The following is a 24,897-nucleotide window of genomic DNA, read 5'->3' as shown; positions in this document are numbered from 1 at the left end:
ATTGGTTTCAGCCTCAATAATCCAGTATCTGTCATAGCTTGGAGACACAATTTTCTTTTAACATAAAGCCTGCTTTACAAAGACTGTGGTGTTTATCAGACAGGGTCTTTTTAATTCATATTTTTCTGTCGTTCAAGTTCCCCAACTTTATGGTGCAAATTCATATTGATCCTTTAAAAGAAGAGAGGGTAAAATCATGAGGAAAGCTGCTAGGGGAATTAAAAAAAGGAGGCAATGGACAGAGAGAGGACAAGGATGGACAGAGTGAACAAGTGAGATAAGAGCATTTGTTTGACATTCATTTTCCAGTGAGCCCCAGGCACTAAGAAACACAAGAAATAAAGACTGTCTTGTCTTTCACTGGTCAAAACGCTACTGAAATAGACAAACCAACTCTGAATCTGCACCCTGGTTCAAACGCATAGCAACCAGCACACTAACAACACTCACTCCTCTTTCATGCGAACACTATTGAACCTGTAATCCTCCTGGGCGGCCCCTCCCTGGCTTCTGTCCCTGTGCAGAGGACTCCTGTGATATCTGACAGAGGAACAGGCAGCAGGCTTGACCTGATACCCTGCGGCTTTCTAAAATAAGCCAGTTAGACGTTCCATGGTGGAAAAACAGCCAAATCACAGTCACTCCAAGCCCCACAGGGGGAGCTGGGTGAAGCCACTTCTGTGTGCTTGCAGGGGGTCTAATAAAACCCACCATCGCACGGTTATCAAGTGGAAAATGTACCATAGATATCCCCAAAACCCACTGAGGAAGGCATCAATAATTTACCTCCCGAGCCTGTCTAGAAAACTTGGATCATCCTAGTTCCTGGTTTAGAAGCCTGTTTACATATTTAATCTCAATCCATAATGCATAAAGACTGGCTCGGAGTAATTCCTGGGAGAAAACTATTGAGCAGAATAGTGCGAGTGTTGATATATACAGCATGTGTGCATGAACACAGGCTGAATAGTGAGTGGATGAAACATGTGTGTGTACAAAACACTGACCAAAAGAGTCAGTGTGCTACTGTACGGTGCATACATTGCTGTGTGAGTATTTGCATGAGATGCATTTGACGAGAATGTATTAATCTAAAGATAGTTTACGTAATGAGACTGGCCTGGCGTTGTGTGTGAGTCACCCCATAATGATCCACATAGCCTTTATTCAAGGGCCCGTTGCCATGGCAGCCGCTGCATCAATAGCTCGAGATGTGGATGCATCTTTCTTTCCAAAGCGCGTGTCATACTCAAGTCACGTTTGTCACAAACTCCCCAAAAAATGACTCACTCCACCCTTCTGCTTTGAATTTCAACCATTGAAATATGACCGAGTGTGTTCATTGAAGATTAGAGTGGTTTCGTAACATATGTTCATTACTTTGTGAGACACTTTGCCTTCAGTGACGTTCAGTGCATGCAGCTGTGTATCTCTCTGTTTCCCTTTGCCTCTGCCTCTCCCCTGAAAGCTTATGCAGAGAAAATATTGTTTATGGTTACCATTCTTGGAAAAGCAAGGCGGTGAATGAAAATGTGAATAAAACACTGAGACAGATAAATATAATAAATGTCTGGATAAACACAATCCTGCACACATTACACTTGATGGACTACTTGCTGATATATCAGCAGCACCATCCGGTTTATTCTATGCTAGAATAAAAAGATGTCTCTCACAAAGACGAGCTTTACTGCACATACGCCGAGAATGTGTGAATGAGTGATTCATTCAGTTATATTCAGATAACAGCATGTTAGTCATCTATGCCCAGCCTATCATCCTTCTCAATGCTGACTGAAGACATGGAGAGGCAGTCAGTGAAAGCTATAAAGCTGCCACTCTTGGGACAAGCTGTCAAGATTTTCAACCATGCTAGAGGCGTGGCTGTAGGGATTTCAATGCCGGTCGGTCTGACATATCTCAGCAACTCTACGATGGATTGCTATGAAATTTTGTACAGACATTCATGTTCCCCTCAGGATGAATTAAAGAAACTTTGGTGATCCACTGACTTCCCAACCAGTGCCGCCATGTGGTTCATATTTGTGGGTTTTGTGTGAAATGTTTCAACAGCTATTGGATTGATTGTCAAGAAATTTGGCAAGGCAATATATTGTATTTTTTTAATCTAATGTTAAGAAAACTGTCATAGTATAAAGAACCCATGTACATAAAATTTTAGTAAAAAAAAGTTTACTTTTTTATGCAATCACAACAGTGGGATCTGCATTTGCATTTATCACAGTCCCTTAACATCCAACATTATAGCCCTACCTTGAGAGAGCACATACACTGAAAGGGTGAATATCTCTGCAAATGAAATACAGTATATTGACTGAATTAATCTTTGCATGTAAACTATTAATTAAAAATCGATACAGCGTTTTTGAAAATCGATTTAGTATCACAAAACATAATATTGCGATACTCAAAATATCTGATGTTTTATCTTCTTAAATCCCTACAGTGTTAGCATGCAGATGTTAGGCACAGCAGTCCTTTGAGCTAAATGCTAAGTACAGCTTTGCAAACCCGCGAGGATGGTTGTGTATGTAAACCTAAAAGGATACGTTTTTGACAATGTGGGTCTTATTTTTGTAGCTTTGGACATCATTCCTATCGGTAATGCTAAAATTGTCACCAACTTAGGTGGCACTGTCACAAAGTGAATTGCTGAGGTCTGGGAATGCGGTACTAAAAATCCAACTTGACATGAAACATGAGCAGAAAGATGTTCGAAGAGGTTTAAAACAAACACTCATTTCGCCAAACTAATTTTGAAAAGAAAATGAAGGGAAACAAAGTTAATACCAAAACTCTCTGTAGTAAACTAACGCAAGTTCAATTAAAGCCGCAAGCAGCGATGAATGGGCCCTCAGACCGTGTGCACGTTGGAGGTACTGGCAGGACGCTGGTTGACGCGGCTGAAAAAAACTCAGTTTCGCAAGTTTCCAGACACCCAAGTAATTAGGGAGCTGTAGAGCCGACATGCAACGCCCAAGCCCAACTGTGATATCAATCAACATACTGTAATAATTAGTTTTTGTGCGTCATAAATTCCTCTAACATGTAGGTAAAATGAAAATGAACGCACAAAATAATCTAATAACCTAATAATCTTTACAAAAAGAAAAGGTTCCTGGCACTTTTGTCCCGTTGGGCCCTGGCCCTAATAAATAAAACTTGGATGATGTATCAGTCGATATAGCTTATCGTAGATATAGCAGTATCTGGGTATCAAAATGGGTACAGAAATGCCAAAGATATATTTGAGAAACAGTAACGCTATTACCCAACAGAGGGTTAGTGTGCCATGCCGCTGTGTTCCCACATTGCAGCAATTGGTGAGTGCAATACTGTAATAACAGACAGAAATGAAACGCAAGATATGATAAACAGAAAGTATACTTTACAATGGAGATTGGAGAGTTAGTCTGTGTGAAGTCAAATTATAAGGTTGTCCTTCTGACTGAGGATTTGCCTTGGTTTTCCAGTAAAGACAGCGAGTGTGTGCGCCTGTACTGTATGTGTGTATTCCCAGCACCTTGTCATCATCTTCCGAGAACTACAGATGACTCAAATGGACGGCCTTGAGGCGTATTGATTGGAGACACACACACACACACACACACACACACACACACCTATCTCATCGCTGACAGCCACAGTAAATCCCTTGAAAATGGGCTCAAATGTTATTGAGAGACAGAGCGGTTCAACACACCAGCACACCGTGAGCAGGGCTACAAATGGTCCAACACTCATTTGATCAACATGTTTTTCCTGCGATCGACACACACACCGCTCCGGGGAACAACTTCAGAGCAACAAGGCGTCACGCAATTTTTTCTCAGGTGTGTGTGTGTGTGTTTGTCTCATACTGTATATTCTCTACATGTCATCATGAGTGTTTTACTATAGCCTGGGGGGCTGTGTATCAATTCCCAATTTGTCGCTCTGGCATCTCATCGCAGCCTCTTTACAGAGTAAATGGAACCTTGTTATCGAGCTAGCTGCTGTCAGAGCTCATCATGTAAGAGCAGGTGATTTGCTGCAACCTGGTTCAGTTGAGTGTGAGTGAGTGTGTGTTTATTTTTTGCTAACGGGACAGAGAGCCTACTCCATCATTTTATTTGCAGAAGAACATTTTCCGGATCTGAACCCGCTTCCTTCTTTTCCTCTTTTCCACTGTTCATGCATTTTGTCGACCACATCTGACGTTTCCCTATTTCCTGCCAAGTCTCTTTCTCCGCGGAACATATTATTTTGCAGAATGACCACAAAACATAAATCAGACAGACAATGAAAGACATTAAACAATCTCTTTTTTTCATTCATTTGACATTTACAATCCTTCCATTGTTTAATTGCACTAATGTACTGTACGCAATAACATGCAGCCAAAGCTATCACACCACTCTAACTGGGCTGCAGTCCAGCAAGGTATTGTAATCTGTGGATGTGTATGTGTGCAGTTAATCCGTCTTCAAGCACTCGCCCACCTGCCGTAACAAGAGAGGCATGTGCCGCTGGGTTACAGCAGTCATAATTCCTCAGGATTAGCTCCAAAAGAGTGGAAAAAAACGAAATCTCATGTTACCCTGTGATGTGATCTGGTGCCAGAGGTCGAAATTAAGGAACAAAACCATCAATAAAGAGGAGAGAGAGGGGAAAGAGAGAAGGCCTGTGATTTGTTGGGCAGCAGAGGAGTGCTTGGTTTCACCTCAATAATTCATGATGTGTAATGTGAGGGTCACATCGTCTGTAGAGGGAGGGAAGGAGAAAGAGAGGAGATGGAGCGATGAAGGTGAGAAATGCAAGTGAACATGAGAGGACACAGAGAGGGAGGAAGGGAGTGAGAAGTAATAGAAATTAAAAGGATGGCAGACAAAGATAACATGAGACAATGACATCAAAAGTAGATTAAGATAAACTGAATAAATACAAGAGGATAAAAAAAGCATGGCAGACATAGAGAGGAGAGAAAAAAAGGCAAAACAGAGCAAGTAAAGACAAAAGCTGATAAAACAGCAAAAGATAAAGATGAGAGGACAGAATAGGAGAAAAGAGAGAAAGAGGGTTAGAGCAAGAAAGACACAGAGCAGCAAAAGTTAGAAAGCCAAATGTAATACTCCTTAAACTGGAAGTGAACTTTAGAACAACTTATCAAAGATAAAGCAACAAAAAGATGGATGTATAAGTAATACGCACTATAAAATGAATAGGTCTACTACTGGAGGGGTCATATCCTGCAGAATAACTTTGTGACTATGCAATTCATGGCATTTGCCTCATATTCCCAGCTCTAAAGAATCCATCAACACCGCTTTCTATTATAGCAACAACTTTAAGAGAATTTGCTGGATTTAAGGAAATGTAACAATTTGAAATGTATTAAAACTTTTGAAGGATTCGCTGATGGAGAGAGAGACATATAGAGTGAGACTGAGGGGGGTATGAATATCAAGGGGAACATGATCTCAGTAAAGCTCATCCTTTCCTGCCTGCTCCCATGGGACCTTTTACTGTGAACCCTGACGGTGTGGGAGAACATGAAGCAGCGGTTTTCACACACAATGTCAGCGTGACCAAGCAGCACTCAGCCCGACCTCAGATTAAAACGGTTGTCCTTCTTTTTTTCCCCCAAACTATGTCAACGTTTAAATTGTAGGTGATTTTAAGATGACCTCAGGCTTTTGCATTTAATTGACACTTAATTTTGGAGAGACTGTGAGCAGCGTGATGCATGCTAAACACCTCAGACCGTGTGATCTCCCATGGGCTCTCTGTGAGTCACTTTGACACACACATTATATATATATATATATATATATATATATATATATATATATATATATATATATGTCAGGCCACAAATTAATTTCACTGATGCTTCTCTCCCCCTACCTGTATTAATGAATCTTATAGGAATGTCCTGAACATTTTTGGCTCTGATCCTGTTATGAGTTCTTTAATGGGTATCTCCGATATAGAGCCTGATCCCATACATAGATACTAGGGGTGAGGGAAATAAATCAATACTGCATAGTATTGCGATATTTTGCGTGGCAATATTGTATCAATACACGGACGATCTATTAATCTTATTATATAAACTATTTACCTCTTAACAATCCGACAGCCACTATTCTGTCTTTCAGAGGTTGTAGCGGGCTCAGTCTTACAGCTAGTAAACCTTGAACCTAAGCCATCGTTTGGTACCATGTCATGTTAGCTTGTCAAGAAGATCGCTAAATAACGCTCCAAATTTACGCTAAATTTTGGCAAGAAAAAACTGGCATGACCATTTTCAAAAGTGGTCCTTTGACCTCTCACATTAAGATATGTGAATGAAAACTCTGACATAAAAAAAAAGAGTAAAAACTATATCTTATTAGATAAAACAGATGTTGACAAACTGCATAATTTGCAGTTGAAAAAAGGTAATAAATCGCAATATCTTATCGCAATACTACCATGTTTAAAATTGCAATAAGATCGTTTTGTGACTTGAGTATCTTGATAATATGGTATCATGGGGCCTCTGGTGATTCCCACCACTAATAGAAACATATTTAGGTAAATATGATAAATTGAAATAACCGTTGTAGCTACTAAATCTGACGCATCTTATTTTTCACAAGCTACTTGATCCAAATACTGACGGCCCTGATTGAAACTATAAAGGTGATAAGCTTTAATAATTGATATGATATGAATGAAAGTTTCACGGAAGTCTTCTTCATAAAAGTTACTCATGCTAGGTGAAATATCTCCCCTGCTGATTCCATCTTTTGACTCATCTCTTCTACAGTTTAAAAAATCTACCATCAATTTGATGCAACCTCAACCTACACAGACAGCCGACCACATAAGCAGCTGCCGCAAGCTCAGTGCTGGTTTCAAACAACCTATAGTCCAGACACTTCTCATGAAAACCTGACTCAAAATGATCCAATTCCAAGCTGTATTTATTATGGTTTTGAGAACATTTTAATCTATCATTGTCATAAACAGCCGAATCATATAATCAAATGTGGGAAACCAAAAATAAAAAGTCCATTTCAGTCCTTTTTACCCACGCATACCATGAGGGAAGCAACAGCATGAGGCTGCAATCAACATTTTTCTGAGGCTTCAAAAACGTATCCTCTTGAACTTCCACATCCGGTGTCAAAGTTCTCATGTGAGTGTGTGTGCACCATCAAGTTTCACAACATTGTGTGCATTTTGGGTCTACATACTCATGCTCTATAGTATATGCAGACGTCCGTGTCTGTGTGTGGGTGTGTCTGTATTAACCTGTGCTGGGTGGATTTCAAAAGAACCCCTTCTAGCTCTTCATCTGATGCCTCTACAAAGGGCCCGCCTCGCCGCAGGGGCCTATGTGTGTGTGTGTGTGCATTTGTGCGTGCGTGCGTTTGTGTGCGACAGCCTACAAAAAGAACACCATCCTTTATCTGAGAGCTGATACAAAAGGCCACCGACATGGCGCTGAGGACTGAGTTATTGTTGCTACGAGCGCGACGCCTTCACACGCCTACACACACAGGATGGTCATGTTACACCCTTGAGGGGAGGTGCGTGCATGGCAGAAATACGCACACACACACACACACACACACACACACACCCTTAAAGAGTAACTTAACACCAATCTGAAAAGAAGTTTTACGACCCTCTCTAGTTGAAAGTTGTCTGATGTTGCCCCCTCAGCCCTGTCAGATGAACTCAAGGACCGCCTCATCAACATCATCCATCATGTTCCAAATGTGTTGATTTCTTATCCATAACTTTGAGCTATTTCAAACTGATATCATCCAGTCCATGTGTATCCATTCAGTATTCATTTCATTGCACTATTTGTATTGTTTACAACTTAAAGAACACTTGAATTGTATATAGACACTTTCATTTATTATTTTTTTGTTGGTCATTAGTTCTTTATATACTGTATATATATATACAGTATATTTATATATTTATATTAGGGCTGTCCCAAATGCCATTTTTTGGGCTTTGAAGCTTCTGTGTGAAATATTTGAAGGTATTCGAATATAAAAGCTTTGTGGCGTGGCAGGATGACATGTTCTTCTGTCTGTCTGTCTCCATCACCCCCGTTTGAGTGTCCAGGACAGTGCCGCTGCCGCACTACTGTACACACACGCACCTCTACACCCAACATCTGAGAATAACTAATAATAATAAATGTTCAATATGAATAATGAATAATGTTGAGGGATTATTCCTTATTTCATGGGCTATTTGAGGATTTATACATTATTATTACATACTTCTATATAAACAATAATAATCCAAAAAGTATAAACAAATATTACAATAATAATAATAATAATAATAATTAAATTAAATTATTTGAATACTAATTTGGAGGTTAATTACCATGGCAACTGTCAAAGTTTCGAAGCATTCGGGTCAGCCATAATTTATATATACACCTATTATATCACCACTTGTGTAAATAACAGTCCTGTCTATTCCTTTACTTTATTTGTCCAGCTTTGTTGTTGTTTCTCTTGTCCCTGGCTGTTTTTTTCTATTTCTGTGTAGGTACGTTTAGAGAGATGCATAAAACCGGAGTCAAATTCCTATGCACTTGCCAAATAAATCTGATTATCATTGTGATATACTTTATCTTTCCATTTCATCTGCTTATTCATTACTTTCAGCTAGCAAACCTAGTTTTGCTAGTTTTTACAGACTCTTAATCACAACATTTGTATGTACGTTGTATGTAACCCCTGGTTGAGAATCGCTGATGTAGAATAATACTAAAACACACCATGGTCCCGACAGTAATAGAAAGACTACACTGACACTAAGAATCTTAAAAATGCTATTGTGTTATGCCCAATCCCTCCCAAATACACACACACACACACACATACCCAACAACACCCAGCCCACAGGAAAGCTGCTGGCTCTAAGACAAAGGGCTGGCAAAAGAGCTACAAATAAAGGAAGAAGACAAAAGGAAAAGGGGGAAGGCTGAGGTCAGGGTTTAGAAATAGAGCTTCTAGATTTAACCAAAGGAGGAAGTGCCAAACTCTAAGAGACTTAACTTAGAAATTTTCCTTAAACAATATAGCATCAAATGAGGACATGTTTTTTTTTAAATTTAATTCAGTATGGCATCTTCTAAAGTTTGGCTGTAGGACTGACAAGCATCAAAACAGCCTGGTGACTTCTATCTGAGCGCCTCTTCACAGGCCGGTCACAAACCCGCCGTTATTCTCACCATAATGCTGCAACCAGGATATCCTGTCAAATGTCGGTACCAGCAGTTCGTAACAACTCTCAACAGCAGCCGACCGACCTCCCGCAGAGGTGTGAGCCAGCTAACAGGACGCCGAGGCTCTGGTGCACATACTGTATACAGCTGAATCTACTGTGTCTACATAAATCTGCACACACAGGAGAACGAGTGAAGCATGGAGCTACAGTGTATTGTTGAACAAGGTACAAGCGTAGCCTAAATAGGGTGTTGTGAGCAGAGCAAGCCAGCAATTTGAGGTAAACAAGTGAGTCAGAAACAATTAGGAGGCACTTGGATGGCATTCTGCAAACGCAGATAATCAAAACACTGGAACATTTAGAGACAAGGAGACACTTGCCAGAGGAAAAGAAAACACAAGGCGAAATTAGGCCCGCAGGCACAAAACTAATCCATAATGTGTATTGTGAAGGAACCTTCATATTGCCAAGTAATTACTTTGCAACGCAGCAGATTTATCAGCAGAGTAAGGATCCTCTTTCTTTATCTCTCCAAAATCATAAACTACTGACACCACATTTCCACTGACACCCCCCCCCCAAAACCATGAGGCCACAACGCTCAACTGTCTTAAAACACATCCGTTCTTTGACTTTTCCACTCCTCTCTGGTTAGATGTGGAAAACCAATGTCGAGTCCCATTTCACATCAGCCAGCAAGCATGTAGAGTACGTACCAAGACATTTACTTCTCCAGACTGCAAACATCTAACCACAATGTTCATACCCACTGGTGACACACTGGAGAGGAGAGGAGGCAGGAGGGTGCACAGAGCCGCGCCCTGAGGCCTACTGCATCCTGTGTGTAGCGTGAAGAAAGAGTAAAAAAAGCACCATGAAGACGCGAGGACTCACCCGGAAAACTTGACAACCAACGGGCTTGGTAGTTCTTCTCCCAATCAATCTGCTTCTTGTGCAAACAACTGCTTAAAAGCAGAGGAAGAAGGCGTCTCTTTTCTATAAGCAACTTTAGTCTGACAGTCTGCCTGCAAGGGAAGTGCCTTCAGCATCATAAGCCATAGACAAAGACTTCACAACGGTTTGTGCAGTGCTTCGCCTCAGGCCAACGAGAGTGCAGAGAGAGAAACACAGAGGAAGTAGGCGTTTTGTCGAGGAAAGAGGAAACAGGTCTGTCTGACGAAAAAGCGGCAAAATTCAAAGATAAGATGACAGCGAGTAAAAGGAGATTCTGAAGTTAAGATTCACATGTAAAGAAAGGAACCATGTATCCCTAGAAATTAAAAACACAATTAATGAGCTGATTGGATTAATTAAGGGTAATCATATCTCATGATTATCTCATTAGTGTTCCCCTCCTCCTGTGCATTGCTGTGAGAATAAACTACTGGAGCCGTAAAGCTTTAGGGGTGTATCGATCGATACATCGATCTGGATCGATATATTGATTCAATGATCAATGATCCAATATCATCGAAAAATAACATCATCTTTAAGATACGCTTTTATTTTGAAATAAATTTCTTTTTTTTTAATTTTGAAAACGTCTGTGTCACCATTTCTGTCCAAGCACACCTCCTTCATGCAGAGTCTGTGTGTAATGAGGACGCATTTTAGTTTTTTTGCTTGTCATTTGTACACCGCTTTTCGCGTTCATTTATACGCCACGCAACAAAACTACGGTAACTTCCGCAGTTAGGTTTAGGTAACAAAACCACTCACTTAGGTTTAGGAAAAACGTCAGGGTTGGGCTTAAAATAAGTATGTAAACTAATAATACTAATAACTAGGGCTGTCCTAAAAAAGAAAGACGAGACATTGTGGTTTCAAGGGGGGTTATGTGCCAGACTATTTCTACACTCCAGGTTTTGTATGAATTAAGCAAACAAGATATAAGGTAATTACTAGTGAGCTTTAGAGCTGCTGGAAGATGGGTTTTGTTATCTTTGGCTGGAGCCAGGCTAGCAGTTTCCCCCTACTTCCAGTCTTTATGCAAAGCTAAGCTAACCAACTGTTGGTTGTAGCCTTAAATTTGCTGGACAGATATGAGTAAATAAGTGTATTTCCCAAAATGTTGAACTATTGCTTTAATAATTTATCCTGAAAACAAATTCCACCTAAGTCTTATTCAGAGTATACCACACTTGTTACAGCAGACAGCTAATCTATGAGAGACATGATGCACACCACAGGGGAAAGTCTAAAAAATGATTAGGTAATGCACCAAAGTGTTAATGTTTTCACAGCCAAGTTAGGTTCAATGATGCATTTAATGCTGCTGTTCAAACACGGCCAGAGAGCAGCAGATTACCACAAACGTAGCACGCCATGCTTTCACTTCCCTCCAATCACCACTGATGCAACAGAGTCATAACAGTCTACAACAAGGGCCAACAGAGTGAGTCACATGGTTTTCACACACTGTCGCAAAAGACCACTGATCCACTGATGAGCTAAGAGGCAAAATGACTAAATGAAACATTTACTGTTTGCACAGAGCGATGACATCTTCTTTTGAGACTGAGAGCTCAACAGGCCATCTGTGCGAGTGTCACACAAAAACAGATGTTTACTCCACCCATGCTGAGGTCAACTTTGGTTCATATGAGCCTCATAAACGCAAGCATCCAGGACTTTCAGTTCTGTCTTAAACTCCCTTAGAGCCTCAGAAAGACATGCAAGCAGGAAAACATTTCAACACAGCGAAATAACAACAAGCTAATAGAAGCATATCATATCTGTATTGAGTTTCTGTCATGAGTTTAGAGGAATGTCATGAGACCTGAGGAAGTGAAAAAGTTTTGAGGACCTTTGTAACTAACGAATCCTTGCAAGACAGCTAAGAATATTGTTTGTGATCTACACGCAACTGTCGGTCAGGCAAGCTTTGCTGAGTCGGAGATCTCACAGGGGACTCTGCTCAACTCCAGGTCAGAGCTTTAATAATCTATCCAAACGTTCTCAGCTCCCTTGTGAATACCCTGCCTCTGTGCTCTCCGTCAGCACCACTGACCCATCCACGATGCTGTGCTCTGTTTCAGACGGAAACCTTTCAAAATCCCCCTCATCAGATCCTGTGTGCTTGGGTCAAACACTGCTGAGGGATTTGCATCCCCTCACTTTATCAAAGCTATTATCTACTTTGCCATATTTTTGGTACATAGTCAAAAAGTTGTAATGGGAAATTGTATCGCCAAAACTACTGACTTGATCATACGGATACAGCAGAGAAGTGAATTACAGTATGTTGTAGGGGTGGGGGAAAAAATCAATACAGCATAGTATCACAATATTTTGCATGGCAATATTGTATCAATACACGGACGTCAAGTATCTATCTTTTATCATATTAACCTCTTAACAATACGACGGCCCGCTATCCAGTCTTTCAAAGGTTGTAGCGGGCTCAGTCTTCAAGCTAGAGTGAAGATACTGGTATCATATGAAACTAGAAAAAACCTAAGGAATTGATACCAACTATGTCATGTTAGCTTGTCAGGAAGAATGCTAAATAACGCTCCAAAGTTACCCTAAATTTTGGCGAGGAAAAACTGGCAAAAGGGGTCCCTTGACCTCTGACCTCAAGATATGTGAATGAAAACACTGAGAGGAACAGAGTGAAAACTGTATCTCATTAGATAAAACAGATGTTGACAAACTGCATAATTTGTAAAAATCTGAAAAAAGGTGATAAATCGCAATATATCTTAATGCAATACTCAGCATATCGCAAAATGTTTAAAATCGCAAAAAGATCGTATCGTGTCTGAAGTATCGTGATAATAACGTATCGTGGGGCCTCTGGTGATTCCCACCCCTAATATACAGCAGAGAAGTGAATTACAGTACGTTGTATCATTATTTTGAGAAGTTTCGAGATGTTTTGGAGTAAATGCTTTTAATTATTGGTATCTACTATGGCGATCAGTTCAATTAAACAATTCAGGCTGATGCAGCTGTTGTTCTTCATGAAAAAGAATCAAAACTGTCAACTGTTAACAGCCACCTTTAAAACCTACCAGTGATGAGTGGTTGATACCAGAGTTATAGATATTGACTGTCAAGTCTCTTCTGGAACGGCTAAGAAGCAGTGTGTCATCATGACCTGCTGCTGTGTTTACATGTACGTCATTTATTCTGGTTTTATAAACTCCATCAGCACATCTAAATCATCATCTTTTTTTACCGGCTCACAGAGCAGCAGATTGTAGTTTGGTCACAGAGTGCTGTTAACATGACTGTCTAGGCTGTTTGTTGATCCAATCAGGAGCTATTCAGCCTTAGTATGCAAGGCATGTTGCGTTGAAGCAGTGTTTGAAAGAAATGTGACATAATTACTACTAGCAAACATGAAAGCTTTTTGAGAATCAGATGCTGCTTGACTGGCAAAACAAGGAATCTTGCATGCGGGTGTAGCAGTGATTTGGAGGCGATTGTTTTATTTACAAGGCAAGAAGAAGTGCTGTAAAGCCATAGTGCAGAGAAGTGTATACTGTATATAATGTCAAGTCAATTTTATTTATGTAGCACAGTATCACAAATCTACCTCGGGGGGGTTTACAATCTGTACAGCTGACAGCTCCCTCTGTCCTTTATGACCCTCATTTCGGATAAGGAAAAACTCCCCCCAAAAAGAACCTATTAACAGGGAAAAATGGAAGAAACCTCAGGAAAAGCATAATATAATAAAATTACAATGCAGACAATAAGACAAAATGATATATAGACTGTGAATATATATGAGAAAGATGGATCCAGGAGGATATCAAGCAGCTTCCAGTGGAGTGGAGTATACTATACTAAAAACATACTGTATCTTTTGGACTATTAAGTATAATATAGTATTAAAGAAATCAATATTTGTGGTGGAAAAAAAAATTTTTTTTTTCTTGCAGAGAGTTAGATGAGAAGATCAATACCACTCTCTCGTCTTTTACATGAAGCTACAGCCAAAAGAGCTCAGCAAAGACTGGAAGTGAGGGGGGAAACAGCTGGCCTGGCTCTCAACCTATTGCTTTAAATGAAAAGAATAGATATATAATAATTTTTTTGTATCACTTCTCAGTTAGAAACCAGCAATATGTAAGATTTTGATTGATCATTGTAACAACAGCCTGACTAATTATCAAAATAATTGATAGTTATTGTTTGTACTATTCAAGAGAGACTATTATCAGTCCGCTGTGGCTCTGGCCCCTTGCCCACATGACTACCAGATGCTTGTCATATTGGTGATTCAGATATTTGAGCTTGTGGTTATACTCAGCTCTAATTGGCTCTTGATGAATGTGTCAGCCGAAAACCCAAAAATGTAAAAATGTAGATGTTGGATAATAACATCAGGCAGGTGTCGACGTCATTCGCTCGATTATTGTTTCATAACCCTTTTTCTTATTCACCGACTTTCTTTCCAATTTTTCAAACACGAAATTAATCTGCACATTCCCACAGTCGGCTTGCAGAGGAGGTTGTCAGGCAAAGATAATTCCACGACACCTCAGGGGATCATCTATTATTCAAAACCACATCCAAATGTATTCCACTTGAAGAGGAGCAACATGCTTTACTTGTAATCATCAAACTCCAGTGGTTATGATCCATCCATGCATTCAAACATAGAGTGGTCTGCGTTACATATGGTTCATGCAGACGGAAAGCTGGGGCCACGTTTTAGCTTCCAAACTGCACATCACCTTGAAAAACAACACCTCACAACAAGTAGGTGTATGATCACACAGTGTCCTGCTTTTCCCAAAACAACACAAGCTCTCAAAACAGAACAGCAACTATATCCTTCAAGAAACAACTGCCTCTGGCTTGGCTGCTAAGTTAACATATGCTAGTTGTCTTTATACAAATGAATAAACACAAGCTATTAGCCTGTAGAAATACAGAGTCCCAGTATGTCCACAATGAAGAGGATACTGGAAATAGAGTCAGACTTCCTGCTAGGGAGACTCTGAGGAGGAAGTCTGAAGTGGATTAGTTTTACTGGGGGACTACATGTAATCTAATTACCATGGGCCATATGTAATACCAGCAGAAGATTCTTCCATCAAATTGCAGTTTAGAGTCCAGATCAACATCATCAACACACATCCTTGTATGCACATGTTGGTCAGTCATTCTGCAAACCATCATCACATACAGTAATGCATGATTACATTACAGAGACTTCAATTCAAAACAGCGAATGAACATGACCGTAGAGCTTTCCAGAAATAGTACATGTGGCATAATTTCCCTCCCATTATTTTCTGGACAAAAAAATTGGACAAAGAGGAGTTAAAAACAGACTTCCCCCCCAGTAAATATAGTTCAAATTGCACCTTTTATACAGAGAGAACAGCCACAGCCTGCAGTGAAGACCACAGAGGCAAAGTTAATAACCTGCGAGCTACAGCAGCTACTTAATTGGACCAAACACTCCTGGGTCTATCTTACTGCATGAAATGTCAAGTAGAGTTACACTGTTAGTTGGGTCTCACTGCCCACGGCTTGTGCAACTATCCCCTTATTATCCTCTGTGATACTTTATAATAGTAATAATTGGAACGTGGTCATACAGGCTAATGTGCTGCTGACTCCCTGCATGTCTCGCAGTAGTTTTACACCACAACGGTTCAGTGAATGATACTATGATGAAAAATAAACTCAACCTGCGTGGCGTAAAGAGGGCAACAAATAGCCTTAAACAGCAAGCTTATTACTGATCATGCTGTGAATATTATGATTGTGTAATAAGCTGCCAACATGCTGATTCACAAGTGCGATTTTTCACAAATATTACTTCTATTCAGGGGTTAAATTAAAACCATTTTGGGGAAGCACGCTTACTCGCTCTCTTGCTGAGAGTTATATGAGAAGATTGATACGTCTGTATGGTAAAACACGTAGCTGAAGCGAGCTAGACGGCAGTGGGCAACCCTCGGGTCTGAGAAGTGAAGCCAATGTGGAAGTGACTTACACTTGCATTCTTTCTAACAGCCAGCAGGGGGCGACTCCTCTGGTTGCAAAAAGAAGTCAGATTGTATAGAAGTCTATGAGAAAATGAGCCTACTTCTCACTTGATTTATTACCTCAGTAAACATTGTAAACATGAGTTTATGATCTCAATCTTTAGTTTCAAGTCTTCTTAAATACAGCATGATGTTCATTTAGTAAATTATAGCCCCATTTAGAGTAAAATAGACCATAAAGCAGGGGATGCTTTAGGGCATGGCTACCTTGTGATTGACAGGTCGATACCACGGCATTGTGGTCATACTGACCATAAATAGAGATGTTTGGTGTTTGACGGCCAAGTGCTATTATCTCATTATCAACATCGTGACTGATTTAATTTTTATTCTAATTGGGTGTTTACAGCATCCAACATCAGAGTTACAAAACGCTGAGGAGTGAGCAGACAAACACGGTGACACATTGTTTACAAATGAGGTTCATCACTGCTCTCTGATAAATATACTCATGATATTTTGGGATATTTAAGTGCTTATAAAACATTACCTGTACCATTAAAATACCCCTCGGTGTGTATTTTAATCCTCTGCACTCACAGCTTGTGTATTCAAGAGTGTTATGTAAAGTGACCATTTGTTTTTTTCCTTCATTGCCTTGCTAACTGAAACACAATAGGCTATGTGCTCTGTTCAAACACAATCTCCTTTCTCTTTGGATTTAAAAATAACATGCCATCCTCCCCCCATTACATAACTCAATATCAGTCAGCATCAAGGTCGGCGGTGAGAGCTTAAAAACAGAAAAAGAGGAGCACAATTAGGTGTTTACCCTGGGAGCTTTTTCACTGCCAGCGAGGAAAAGAGTGTGTATATGTGTGAGCGAGCCCACGGGCTTCATGAGTCACTGACAGTGTGACCTTCTGCTCTCAGGCTTCTCAGCCCTGTTGAAAGCAGCTTATCCAGGTCAAACACTCACTCTCCACACTGTATTTTGATCTTGAATCTTGAATTGAAGCTTGCATTTCTTCCAAACTGACAGACACAGAAGGATTGAGTTATGGGAATGCTGCCTGATTCAGCAGCAAGAAACATTGTTGGATTCTAGCTTCGACGAGAGAAACCAATATACCATATGGTGTAACATGCTGACTTGTGCAATCAGCAAAAAGACATTAATATCTATTTTAGTTGTAAGCAGGCTGAGATCCTTAGAAACAAGTATTTGCTACACCACAAATACAGCTAGAGTTATCATGAAAGACGTCGGCACCATCATCAATTCACCCCCCCAAAAGACATTCTGCACTCAACCACTCGCCCGTTCTGATCCTCACCAGAAGGCTTTTATGGACCTCAGTTTAAATTCTGAGGCTGATAACAGCGGTTCCTAAACCTCAAAGTACCTCAGCCAGAGATGTGGGTTTGTGGAGATAAAAATGTCTGCTATGCTATGTGCGTCCCCAGAAGACTCCACAGTGGCTGGTCTGGCAGCAGGCCCGTGGGGTCTTTGGTGTAATCAACTTACATAGCTGAACCATTAGGAGCCGGGATGCTTAAAGGGACAGACTGGAATGTGACTCAAATGATCACTGACACAGAAAAACTCAGGGGTTTCTATTCTACTATTTTCTATCTACTATTTCCAAATTGGAAAGTAGTCGGAAACCTTTTATGTTCTCTAAACCGAGGACATTCTGAGTACTACAATGCTCCAGACTGACTTTTACAACAGTGTAGTATTTGTTGCACAGAATTTAGTCACACATCAAACTAAAGGGTATCAAAGAAATATGTTTATTAATCGCTTTCTTGCAAAGAGATTGATGAAAATATTGACATCACTCTTATATCGGTTTGTTCAATGTTGGGCTGCAGGCAGCAGCTGGCTTAGCAAAAAGACTATAGAAACGGGGAAACGGCTTGTTCTGTCCAAAATAGTGGTTGGAATCACCAGAGGACTCACGATACAATATCATCACGATATTTAAGTCACAATACGATTTTAAACATTTTACGATATGCTGAGTATGGCGATAAGATATATTGTGATTATATTGCAATTTATTACATATTTCAACTGCAAATTATGCAGTTTGTCAACATCTGTTTCATCTAATCAGATACAGTTTTCACTCTGTTCATCTCAGAGTTTTCATTCACATATCTTGAGGTCAAAGGACCCTGTTGAAAATGGCCGTGACAGTTTTTCCTCACCAAAATTTAGCGCAGTCTGAACTTTTGTACTGTTACCTATATCTTTAGCAGACTCAAATCAAAGTACTATCTCTTAATATTACCACATGGGAGACACAAACGATCAAAGAGCGGTAAGAAATAAAGACATTTTCCGACTATAGGATACTAAACTTTCCCTCCTTTGTCATCAAAAGCAAAGCTGAAATCCCTTTTTTGATATCGTGAAATATCAAACGAGTGTTAAAACCTGGAACGTCAAAAGAAACAACAAACGTGTGCCTTGTTTCCAAAAGACACGCAAGTTTGTGATGTAGAAAAACACAACATCAAAGCAAAGTGCAATTCTTTAAAAGCAGCAGAGAGTGTGGAGGGGGGGGGGGGGTTTGACCAGAGCTTCCCCCTGACTGATCACGGCAGACAACAATGATTGGAGCCTCTGAGGCCACGCTTCAAGGAACAAACCATCCTGAAAAAGTTCACTGGACCTCTCTCTCTCTCTCTGTGTGTGTGTGTGTGTGTGTGTGTGTGTGTGTGTGTGTGTGTGTGTGTGTGTGTGTGTGTGTATGTGTGTGTGTGTGTGTGTGTGTGAGAATGCATAGAGGGGATGGGTAGGGACCACACAAAAACCCTGTCAGGTCACGTGACCGAGGCGGGGATGAATGGTGCTTTTTGGTTGGTCGCAGAGGGAAGTCATGGAAACAGGTCTATAGTCCCATTGTCTAACTATGAAGCCTGTATGTATGTGTGTGTGTGTGTGTGTGTGTGTTTGTGTGTGTCCTGGAGGAGGCGGGAGGCGTTGTAGCATCAGGAGGGACCAGCACTGCATTCTTCATTCACAAGCAGAAAAACGCCTCCATCATAAAGTGACCTTGACTACTCTAACAGAACAGCGAGAGCATCAGAGCATCTCTCTCTCTCTAACACCCCCTCTCATTCCAAGTGGGTGCATTTCAGAGAAGGCAAAACAACCACATAAACATAAACGGCCTTTTGTCTATAAAAAAACACTGACACAGTTCATGTTATGGAGCTAGGCCTTCATTGAAAAAACACATTAAGTTATGAGTCCAGTTTCCACATTGTGTAACTAATCAAACTGCGTTACTGCGGGGCAAATCAATAACTCTTCTCCAACACAGTGCCATGATAGGCATGTTTTATCAACCACATGCCTGCTAGTCTGGCTCATACAAAATATGTTATGAAAATATAAAAATAATCCTTACAAGAGCAGGAGTTGGGGAAATTGCTTTACGTTCAGTTCTTTTAAGAAAAAAATAATCTTAAAAAAGGTAGAAATTATTAAAAATCCACACTCGTCTACTATAATTTAACTGCACAAGGGTCTTTCAATTCTACAAAAGAGGTAGAAATGGAAAAAAAGGCTGAAATCACACTTCCTCAAAGTGCTAAAATTACACCCCAGAAAGCAGGGAGAAACCAGACAAAAGGTTATTATGGAAAGTGTATACACCAGCAAAGGACAACAGACGTAAAACTCCCCTCTGCGGGGCTTCTTCTCATTCATAAAACACAGACAGTGGTTATCACATCCCAGCTAACCCAATACAGCTCTTCAGGGATCTCCCATCCCTTAACTGGATTAGTGCTGCTCATGTGGTAGATAATGATGGCACGTCTTCTGTCTGCTAATTGAAAACCAAACGGGCAGGTGCTTTGGGAAGTTACTCGCTCACACCCACGAACCCACAAAAAGAGCAGCGGAGCACTCTGCCGACCAGGCATGAGTCGTGTGGAAGTCCCAGAATAGAGCAGTGAGGATTACGCAAGAACAATACTGTAGCTAAAGGCTTAGTTTCACTCAATTTGGAGAGAAAGAAGAACTTTTCTATGGCAGAGTGCGGTAATTACTGTGAGTGCTTCATATGTTACGGTGCCCATCCTGTTAAACACGTCTCTTATCAAAACGAATGAACACAGATGGAGGGATTGTAACCAGGGGGGAAAATGACGGGCCTTATCTATACCACATGAAAAAACAAATGTGTTCACTGTGTGAGTGCTTTCATGTTCTTGTTACGTTCCTTCCCACCAAATACGATGAAAGATTTAACTGAAAATTGGCCATAAAAACAAAAAAAGGATATGTAAGAATCAAAAATGAAGTCTCAGTAGGCACACTTCACGATCTCTTCTCATTGTTGAGGAGGCTGCAGCATCACTCCCCCTAACAGACATGTATTAAGACTTAAAACACTTAAAAAATAGACTTAAAAAAATACTCTTACTTAAAGGTACAGTGTGTAGGATTTGGCGGCAGCTAGTGTGGTTGCAGATTGCAACCAACCGAGTACCCCTCCGCTCACTCCTCCCTTATTCAAGTCTGCGATAACGAGAGTCCTTACCACAATAACACTACTTTAGGAGCAGCGGAAGTCAGACGGCGGCTGGCGGTAAAACGGTTTTGCACGCTGCAGCTCACGCTACCGCAGTTTCACAAGTGTCGGAGAACTACGGTGGCCTTCAGGTAATGTAAAAACGTGAAAGGCTCTCTCTATAGCCAGTATTTGGTTTGTCCGTTCTGGGCTACTGTAGAAACATGGCGGACTCCCTGCCCCCTATGTAGATATGAAGGGCTCATTCTAAGCTAACGAAAACACAATGATTCTTAGTTTCAGATGATTATACACTAATAAAAAATAGTTATGAATATTATATTCCATTTCTGCTGATAGATCCCCAAAATGTTACACACTGTTCCTTTAATACTTTGGGATTTTGTGTCTGGGGTGTTTTTTCCAGAAAAAAGTTGAATTTACATAGTTCTAAAATTCGACTCTTTCTCCCTCATTAAAAAGCCAGAATCTATGAATATGTAAATATTGTTCATTTCAAGTTAAGTTAAACTACTAAAAAAAGACTTCACAGCATGTGGGGGCTGGAGGTTCCAAGTTTCCACATCACACTTCTGCAACTTACATATTGCACCACAATTGGCATCCAAATTAGTTGTAATGTCACAAAACCCTGCTCGAACCTACACATCTTGAACTGAGACTCAAGGAGAGCATAGAGAAACTTTCCTCCTTCCGTAGACAGACTTCTCAAACTCTGCACATACATTATTCTGCACAGTGAAAGTCAAACACCCAAGTGACGTAACAATAATCAAAACACATTTTTGAGTCGAGGAAGACTTTTAAATTTAACTGTGGAATAGTGTTATACAGTATATTAAGTAAACATATTTCATTTTTACAGATAAATGATGTTGTATGGTAAAGTTTGGCCCTGGAAACAGCTAACATGGAGGTTGTATAAAGGATTAATATTTCACTGTTGCTTACTGAACAAAAAGTTACATGATACCCAGAGCATATTCTTGTTATAGAGTATTACAAAAAGCATTAGAGTTCTACCTACAGTCTTAGCGGGGTTTAAAGCTAAAGGCTCCTGGTTCGCTGATGACTAGAAAGCTTTTTCAGACCTGCTTTGTTACATTATAGGAGCTTAATTCCCTCTGCTCACAGTGCTGGCAGGGCTGGCATGTGCTCCATCGAGTTAAATGGGATGTGAAGGATTGGGCATCGTGGGTCAGGGAATTTCCATTGCAAATGATTGCTGAGCCACCAAGGCCAGGCTTTCATTTTGTTCAGTGTTTAGACAAACATACCCAACCCGGATTGCTTTCAGACGATTTGGTATCAGGGAGAGCCATATAGTCGTACCCACAGGATGCTGGTGTATATCCTGCCAAAGTGTATGCATTGCAGTGCAGGATTTTCCCATGAAACTCCCGACGCTCAGAAAGTTTCTGATATGCTTGGTGCCTCGCGAGGACAGGGTCAACACAGTGTGACAAGGTCTACGCAAACACTGTGCTTCAGCATGCTATATGACAGAAGTTAGGTTACAATTCTCTCTCATGATTCTTAGAAATGTTGTCAGGTATGGTTGTGATAGGGTACAATTGTGATTAAGGTCCCATGATGAATGTTGACGATGTATAACTTGATTGTATAAACATGCAGTTACCCTGCACTGCGTCAAATATGGCGAAACATTACTTGCAATTTCTTTTATGTCATCATCTTCTTTGAATTCAAAGCACAAGACAACCCATTTTTTGGTACAAGCACAAAGTTTTTGGCAGAAATGGAGTTGAATACCTTTGTTTCCTCTTCCTGGAAGAATAAGCAGCAAGTTTTCTTTGATTCTGATTCATTTTAGTTTAGTTTTTTTGTTTAGTTTTCTTTCATCTCTGTCTCACATACACACTTTCATTTTTGTTTCTGCCCATTCTGCCTGTGCAAAGCTTGTCATGCAACAACAGTTTTGGTCATTTGGTAATTTAACTTTGGGAGAAATTGGGAGAGCAATGGGGCTCCCTGCAAATACTGCAGACAAATGTTCATGTAGGAAAGAGATGGCATAAAAGTATTAATAGAAATAGAAATAAACTAGAGACCATCTTGTGATGGCATCACACCAACCGCAACGCTGAACTGGACCAGGGGCGTAAAATGGGGAGGCCAATGGCTCCTTCCCCACATCCTACTTTCGGCGCCCTAGCTCAGACCACAACAATCTTCACACACTGCCTTCATTTTGATCTCAACTATACACCTGTAACGTTTCTTAACTGCATCTTGCACAGTTGCGACACTATCCCGGCAAACCTGGCAAACGGTAGTTTCCGTTCCAGTAGGTGTCAGGACCACATTTTGCCATGATGACTCGAAAACAGACTCACAAGGTGAAAACAATACCAGTGTCACTGTCGCGGCTGGTAATGAACCATGCAGCCCTCGTGTGTTCAATCCTATCACTAATATCGGGGCTGAAGCAACAATAATATCAGTTATTTCTGCATTATAGCTGTTTTTGTGTTGCATACAAACTGGATGTCATGCTCATTCACTTGTGGTGTGTGACAGTTGTATTTGTCTGCTTGTATTGTTTGTTTTTATTGTTGTAATAATGTTTGTGCTGCCCCCTTGGCCAGGTCGCTCCTGGAAAAGAGATTTTATTTCAATGAGTTTTTATCTGGTTAAATAAAGGATAAATATAGTTTGCTGCTAAAGGTGTTTCGATACTGCAGGCCTTTCTAAATATTCTAAATATGAAAATATTGGTTGTGATTTGAGAGAATTTTTAAAATAAAGATTAAAAAAATAGCCTACTTTTATATTTGATAGGAACAATGGCGTATTCTTTAATTAAAAAAAAATCTAAAATGTTTGTGTAACATGCTTGTAGTTGATCTGAATAAATAAATAAATAAAATAAAATGGTATGAATGCAACGTACATAAAAAGAAATATCTTTAGATCTGTGATTGCTCTTTGCCCGCCTGCTGACGATCACACATTGCTCCTTAGCCCTGCAGGTCTTTCTGTGCCATCTGTGGAATTACACAACACTTGTGTGTGACATTTCTGCGCTATTGATAATTTTGTCTGCTGTGAACTGCTGCTGCAGTGTAGTACACGTCATATACATCTCTTAATGGAAACATGGTCTCCACTTAGCTAAATTCAATAGCTCAGAGGATTACCATCTCCGTTGAAGCATGTAATAACCAAAAGGTCATATCATCATCATAACTCAACAAACCATAATCCGCCGCTGCCTCTTTAATGGCTTTTAAAGTGTGTCAAGGCCCGAATCACTGCTACCAGTCCCATTTTTAATGAACATGCCCTCCTCTCAAGTGCCAGTCTGCCAGTCAGTCCGCCCAGCTTTGAATGCCGTGTCACTCTATCCCCTGTTGGTTTGTGCTAGCCTAGATCGAGATGTGCGAAGAGCCCCGAGAACATTTGGGATTGATTTGTGGCTATTTTTACTTGTCCTACTTGAACTAAATGGTTCAGATACTCAGAGGAAGTAGTCAGGGGGCTGAGAGGGCTGATTGAACTCCTGGAAAAAAATAACTGGAAAAGCTAAATGGTAATAAGAGAGAGCGCTTTTAATAGTAAGAAGGAATAAGCGATAGAGTACATCCTACATCCAGTGGTCTATTATTTACAGGCTACCGGCGTCGAGGAGTGAAAATTACTGTGCTGAGAAAGATAAATGCCCATGTGAACACGCACACCAGACAGGTTTAATAAAAGAAAGGTGGAGTAAGCTGTCTCCAGTGACCTTGCACCTCGATAAGACTCGACGCGCACATACTGTAGCAGCATTTCCTCCAGAAGCCACACAGGACCACTGCACACATACGGCGCTCCTCTCCTCCACCAGAGCAAAAATTACTCCTCTTATTAAACCATAACTCAGGAGAGAACACAGGCCCCCAACAACACTCATTACCTAAGCATATAGCGAGCCGGCTACTGTTCCATGTTGCTGGCGCTACAATTATGTTCGCACTGATGACTATCATCACAAGCGTAATAAGTGCTCTACGGGTGCACTGACATTATGGAAGATGGTTATGGGCTATCTTGTGGAAATCTCCTGCTGCCACTGCCAGCTCCCTGTGGTATAGCGTCACACGCACGGAGGAGAGAGCTAGTGTAAC

General features: G+C 40.5%; 1 protein-coding gene across 7 annotated transcripts in view; it reads right to left on the bottom strand.

Moving 5' to 3' along the window:
* elmo1 (engulfment and cell motility 1 (ced-12 homolog, C. elegans)) overlaps positions 1 to 24,897 on the bottom strand; it is a 120,533-nt gene that overhangs the window by 82,584 nt on the left and 13,052 nt on the right. For 3 of the 7 annotated variants that reach the window (XM_074613560.1, XM_074613564.1, XM_074613567.1), the window contains exon 1: positions 10,150 to 10,379. The exons of 3 other annotated variants lie outside the window; for them this stretch is intronic. The gene's annotated coding sequence lies outside the window, so the exon portion shown is untranslated. Of the gene's footprint in view, positions 1 to 10,149; positions 10,390 to 24,897 lie in introns of those variants that run through there. One more of the 7 variants, XM_074613565.1, reaches the window with a different exon arrangement.

The sequence above is a fragment of the Sebastes fasciatus genome, chromosome 17, assembly GCF_043250625.1.
Source record: "Sebastes fasciatus isolate fSebFas1 chromosome 17, fSebFas1.pri, whole genome shotgun sequence".
Classification (NCBI taxonomy): domain Eukaryota; kingdom Metazoa; phylum Chordata; class Actinopteri; order Perciformes; family Sebastidae; genus Sebastes; species Sebastes fasciatus.
This window is presented reverse-complemented; position numbering and strand designations above follow the sequence as displayed.